The sequence below is a fragment of the Amblyomma americanum genome, chromosome 7 (assembly GCF_052857255.1).
Source record: "Amblyomma americanum isolate KBUSLIRL-KWMA chromosome 7, ASM5285725v1, whole genome shotgun sequence".
Lineage (NCBI taxonomy): Eukaryota > Metazoa > Arthropoda > Arachnida > Ixodida > Ixodidae > Amblyomma > Amblyomma americanum.
Window position 1 is genome coordinate 25361167 of NC_135503.1, and position 6778 is coordinate 25367944.

Below are 6778 nucleotides of genomic sequence, written 5' to 3' on the forward strand. Positions count from 1 at the left end.
GCTGTTGCGTCCGATGTTCAGTCTTTTTGTACACGGCTATCTAGACGTATAGCGCCTTCCTTCCTTCAATGATGAATAAATGCAGAAAGCAATAGGCTGTACTTCCACCTTTTGGATGAAACTTAATCGAGGGACGGTGTAGTAAATAATATAAGCTGTTCATTCCTCACACGAACAGGCTAGGCGCGCAACACGTCTTCCAATTGTTGTGGCGGCGCAGCGCGATGGTGGTGCGGCGCGTAGGCACCAGGGGGCGAATGAAAGTTTCGCCAATGGTCATGGTAAGTTCGAATCCGTTCTGGCGCCAATGTCACCCTCGGCGCATTTCATGCTTATTACAAGCGTTTATGATGAAGTACGGCGGTGTGTTCATCATCGGAGACGTCCGTTTCATTGGGATCTCGGAGGCGCCTGACAACACCAGCTCCTTCACATGAAGGACGTGCCCTGCTTCAAGAAAGCGCGCGCCCATTTTAAATTTCCACTGCGAAGAAGCAATTCAGAGTTTACCCATCGAAGTCATGCAGTGCTGTAGAAAGAATTATCTGCAAGCTTTCTCTTGCGATGCCTTCGGTTTAGTGTGGTTTCGCTCCAGGCTACTCCGGCTGCGCCTGCAATGATCCTTCAGTATTCTCACCGCTGCTCTTTCGGTGGCGCTGGCTGATAAGCGATCGCTGCGGCTCCTAGCGAACGTCCTGCCGACCAACCATGGAGGAAGGAAAGAACTCAGGAGGGGCGGTTACGTCACAGTTTTTGAAGCCGGACGTGAAGGCATCCCCTTGCTCGCCCCTCCCCCTATTATTTGGCCACCGTCTCAGCGGTCTTGCGCAGCAGACAATGCAGCAGACGACGTCGCTGACGTTACTATTGGCTGCGCCGTCGGCCAAATACACCAGTAGTCAGGGGCTCCGGAGCAGGAGGGGAAAGGGGGGTGGTCCCCTCCCCCCCAACATTTCTCCAGAGAAGGCAGCCCCCCCCCCCCCCCCCAAAGTCTCCAACTTCTTGCAAAGCATGAACTCAAATCGCATTCGCGAGAAACGCTTCAGTTTTAGGACGTTATTAATGTAAAGCACAGGGAGGCTGTGCTCGTTGGCTTCATAGCCAGCCTTGAAACGTTTAATTTCAGTAACCTAAGTCACTCATGTCCCAACTGAAACTTAAATTACTGAGCTTTTTTCATGGACACCAACAGTATAAACTGAAACAGTATGAATAGACTTTTTTTAATGCAGTCGGTCACTCCACGTGTGTACATCTTGTTAGATGCCGGCCCCTGGTTCGCCTGGGCCATCTCTCGCCAGGCCGAGGTTCACGGGTTCCGGATCGGGAGTCTGCTGTTGTGGGGTGACGAATAGACGAGAGGAACTTCGAAGTGGAGAAGAGACTGAAAAGGGTTTATTTACATTCTTACAGAGCTCAAAAGAGTGAAATCGGGAGCTGCTCGATCACATGCCAGACTGCTGCTTCAATAGGTTTCCCTGTCCCCAGGTCCCTAGTTGGGGAATTTAGTTCATTTAAAATGCGTCCAATCACTGTGATGTAGGTCACGTGGCCAGTCTTTAGGATCCTCCTACCAGGACGCCCCCAACAACACACTCTGGCCACTTCTGGCAAGTTATGGTCCGTGCTGTCCCTGCAGCAGTGATGCAAAGCCCGAAGGGGGCCCCAAACGGCGTCGAAGGTCAGACACCTGCACTGCACAGCGCTCGGTGGGAACGAAAGGCCGCCGCTGCACCTGCGCAGATGGTTCCACTTAGGGGAAGACACTTAGGGGTAGACGAGGTCTCTTCCGAAGCACGAGCATTCCGGCGTCCTTGCTCGCCTTAATCAAACACAGCCGCGTCTGCCGTGACTCACTTGCAGCACCGCGCTGGCTGCCGCCTCCGCAGACACTTAGGGGAAAAGAGGCCATTGCGTCCCGGGCGGGTCCGGCGCCGTGAACTATTGAGAACCACGGCCCCGAGAAATGTTCCCAGGCAGCGGATGTCCATTTCACCCCCGTAAAACAACAGGGGTGATCCCTCGTTGGCGCCGCCACCTGCGTTCGTGGCGCCGGAGCCACGCCGACGGCTCCTCGAAGCATCTGTCGATTGATGATTCCTAGTTGCTTGAACATTCGTGGCATGTTGGCGTTCTCCGTCCGTAACAATCGTTATATATATATATATATATATATATATATATATATATATATATATATATATATATATATATATATATATATATATATATATATATATATATATATATATATATATATATATATAAAGTTGCCCATTTCAATTTTTGTGTCCATCACAAATACACTTTTGTACAGGGTATGAAAATATAAATAAAAAGTAACTAAATTTCAATAACCATTTAAATAAAACAAGAAACAAATAAAAAATAAACAACTATAAACTAACCCCCCCCCCCCCCCCCCCCTCACACACACACACACGCTCGAAAAAGTTCCGGAGTCCCAGTAGTCCTTGCGAAGTCGCGTGACTTCGGCACCCTTTTTGGCGCGCAACTCGGATAGCGAGGGCCTCTCCATAGCTTTTTTCTTCCTCCATGCGAACAACTAACGGTACGGTCCCCTCAGAACACGTTTGAGTAGAAAGGAAAATGCTAACTTGTTATGGAGCCCGTTAGAGAAGTTCGCCATTGCACTGTCTCGATGTAGTTTCTTGGTAAACGACGTGCAAATTGCTCTTACAGTGGCATAGCAGATTCAAAAATAAGTTGTTTCATCTATCGGTTGTAGGTCTTGTTCCTCTTGACATTTCCCTGCCATGGAAATAAGGTGTTTACGGTTGCACGGAGTCTGCATTCGGGTTTCTATGTTTCTGGGTAGATTTTGCTCAGTAAGTATGGGTTAGTGCAAGCATTGGTTTGTAGACGCCTAAGCAGAATCTGTTACCTATTTAATCCCTTGAGTGCAGGGGCATGTCTACCTGCTCAGCCTTTGGTGTTGCAGAATTTCTGGAAATGTGTAGAGATGGTATTTATTTTGCCACACATTCGCTCGGAGCCTCGGATGGAAATCGAGCGCGGCAGCCTCAGTGCCGCTGTTTGGGAGGTCGCGCTCTTTAGCTCGGACTTCGCACACCAGCAAGCATGGTAAGGAGGACCCGAGCCACGGCGCACGCCAGAGGAGCCCTGGAATAGGGGAGGAGACCGCATCGTCAATCTCTGGAAATTAAAGTTTTGTTCTTCCTTCGACCACAGAGGCCAATGCCGACACAGGTGCACGACGAGAAATATCAAATTTTAGACATGCTTCAATAAAATATATAAGCTTTCTCTTAAATATGCCTTGTGGATGGTGAGAATGAATATAAAAGCAGCCCTCACGACATTGTTGTTATTGTTGCTGTTGCCTTATTGACATGGCACATACCCACGACGGGGCATTGGCCAGGGTTCAATGAGAAGACCCCAAAGAAGAGGGTAAACTGGCGCCATTGCAAGCTAACGGTTGTGCCTTGGGTGATATATCAGAATGATTAAAGAGGAAAGAAAAAAGACGACAACATAATGGAAGAGAATATCAGAGAACTGAAGACATGAAAACTCCTAAAAGATCTTTTCAATGCGGAAACTTTGGACACAATTGGCAAGGGAATCTGCCGGTAGCTGTTATGTAATTGTGGAGGTATTTGCAAACTTGACGCAATGCAAAACCTCTGGCGCTCGCGCCGAAGGAGAGGAGAAGCGGGACCCACAAAGTGAGTCCCAACTTTCTAATGGGAATTTCTAGGTGTGTTCTCCTCTGATGTGCAAACCTCCGGTATTTCGTCCTCTTTCTTCCACATACTGTTCTTGCAGTTGTATAGGCTGCGCTGTGTGTCCCAAATGGCAGCCAGCACTCGTGTAGTCTTTGGGAGAGCCTGTGCGCAGGGTTTGCTACCGACTTTGAGTAAATGAGGGGCGAAATCGGATCTGAATAGTATAGATTTAAATTGTGGAACCAACGTATCGTTCTTGCGTTCGTTAAGAGTGGGTGTTATAAAATAACTAAACAATAGCGAGAATTTTAGTTATAACCTTGCATCGTTGTAAAGAACATGTTAACACGGTTTTACAAGTACAGACGAGTGAGGTAATATTACTAGCTCGATTCGGGCCTCTAGCAGAATGGGACCGATCATTCAGCGACTTAAATTTGAATACATCTGAGTAACTTCAAACATTGCTTCCAGAAAGAAAAGTTCCTTTGTCGATAAGAAAATGATGTAAACGCGTCCTCGAAGACGACATAAATGTTAGAAAACGGTCACTTCTTCTCTTCCGGAAAGCCAGGAAAGCCATCGGCCACGTAAAATGAAATTAAAATTGGTTTTGAGGAAAGGAAATGACACCTGTCTCACATAATAATAATAATAATAATAATAATAATAATAATAATAATAATAATAATAATAATAATAATAATAATAATAATAATAATAATAATAATAATAATAGTTTATTTCCAGGCAATTGTAAATGACAGTATCCAGCCCGTTTAAGCATTGATGCTTGTGAGCGTGGCTGGGCAGTGCAGCATGACTGCATGACTGCATCAGAATAAAGCCTTGCGCAAAAAAAAAGAAAACAGAATATTTAAAGCACATAAATGTTCAAAAGAAGTAAACAAACACATGTATTTCGCAAAGTAGCGAGGCTCAAAACAAGGTATTAGTGCTTGCATAGCATATGAACATGATTGTATTTTCCTCAATACACATAAAAAACCAGACAGGGCATTTTTGCAACTGAATTATCTTTTCAGCGCGACATATAAAGCAAGAGCATTGTTCCAAATGAATTTTCTAATAAGGGCAGCATACAAGAAGCACATGGTGTCATTCATTTGACTGCACAAATGGCCGTATAAATGCCTTAATTTTTCGAACAGAGGTGAAGGTGTGGACGGTTTCAAAATTGTTGAAACATGAAGGTTCATAAAATGCGCGGGTTCTCTTTCTATAGTTAGTGTACACAAGTGGAATACTAAATTTATCTATTTGGCGTAAGGGTCGTGATTTTGTGTTTTCCACTTTGAAGGAACATGAAAAATAATGTTTGTCTAAAATATAAAATGAAAACTGTTTTCTATGAATGACGTATTAAAACAATTCATGTTATATAATGCATGTTCACTATGAAACTGTGTACCATATGACAGGCTGCATGCAATATCTCCACATATCTCGGTGGACACCCAAACCGCGCCGTAAGGAAACATATTTCCGACGCACGGTGCCGAGAATTACAACTACGCGTTCCGGTAAACTTTAGGTTTGCAGCTGCTTCGAAAGGGGTTGACGTCATTCGAAGCCTTTGTATGAAGTGCAAATGGCATCATATATGATAACGGCGCCTGCAAACAATGCGAAGCACGTTCCTTCTCCCCGCGTGTGTTTCCCGCTAAAGATTACGGCTGCGTTTTCATGTCGTTGTCGTAAGCAAAAAACACCAGGCTAAAAATTGAATGCAAACAGCATAGCTTTAGTGTCCAACAACCTTCACAGCGTGGATTGGAGCCACATTTTTTTAGAACAGTCGTCGAAAAAAGCCCACCGTGCCATATTCGAACATTGTGCCAATTATTTTAAATCTGTTCGAAAAGTTTACTTTCGAATACTGTTGAACACGTGCTGTTTGATTCATCCAGCGAATCGAATAGAATGATTTTCTATTGGCTGTTCGATAATTTCGCATATTCATACACCCTACAATTCTTCCTTCAATGTAACGTACGGTACCCATTCCTTTCAATTCTCCTGCAAATGGGTAAGGTGTGTTTCTGAAGTCAACGCAAATAATTATGGGAAAATAGTCTGCCAGCTACTCTGGTTCCAGTTTTCACCCATTGCTTTCCCGTAGCATAGCAGTCGCGGTGCGTGCTGACGTCGTTTATGCGCTAATTTATTTGTGCTGCGTCACCGGTAATTGTACTGCATCATCGTGCTGCTGTATGTATCGCGTGCTGTGTATACGTGTGTGACGTGAGCGCAGACATAAACAGTAACGAAAGGTAAGCATGTTCTGTTGTGGTTAATATGCCGGCGTAGGCTGGATGTTGCGAATATGCGGTGCAGTGGTTTTCATGCACGTATCAACTAGTTTAACGCCTCGGCCATTATATTTGTTTTGTTTTTTTGGTGCAGCGCGAAGTGTTGAATCCTCTACAGTTTAACAGACGATAGATGTATTCTCAAAGCGTGTAAAGGCTGCCGATGGGCAAGAAAGTGACTCATTCATGCCACTGTGCGCACGGCGCGTCTCAACATTTCGCACCGTATATATACTCACAGGAAGTCTCGCACCATTTTCATTATTTTGGTTGCATTTCGTGCGGAAACGCGCCCCGATGCAGAATAGAGTCGAGGTCGCGTCGGTTTTGCGATGGTGTAGTAAAATAAGCGAGGTTGCATATAAATAAATTGGTAGAATACGCGATAACAACAGAGTCTGCGATGAAGAAAACGAGCAAGGCGAAAAAATTGAAACCAGAAGTAGCAATAGCAGACAACTTTCCCAAGAACCTCTTCGTTGACTTCGAAAACATATCTCCCATAGAGTTTCTTACTATTAACTATTACTATTAATATACCATTAATACTTACTATTACTATTGCTATTAATATACTTACTATTACTATTAATACTAAGAAACTGTATGATATCTGCATAGGGTTTCTTTATTAGAAACTCTATGCATATCTCGCCGAGTACTTACACGAGCATGTGCAGTTTCGGTTTCGATTTCTTTAAGAAAAATTATTTATTCACCAACGGCTTTATA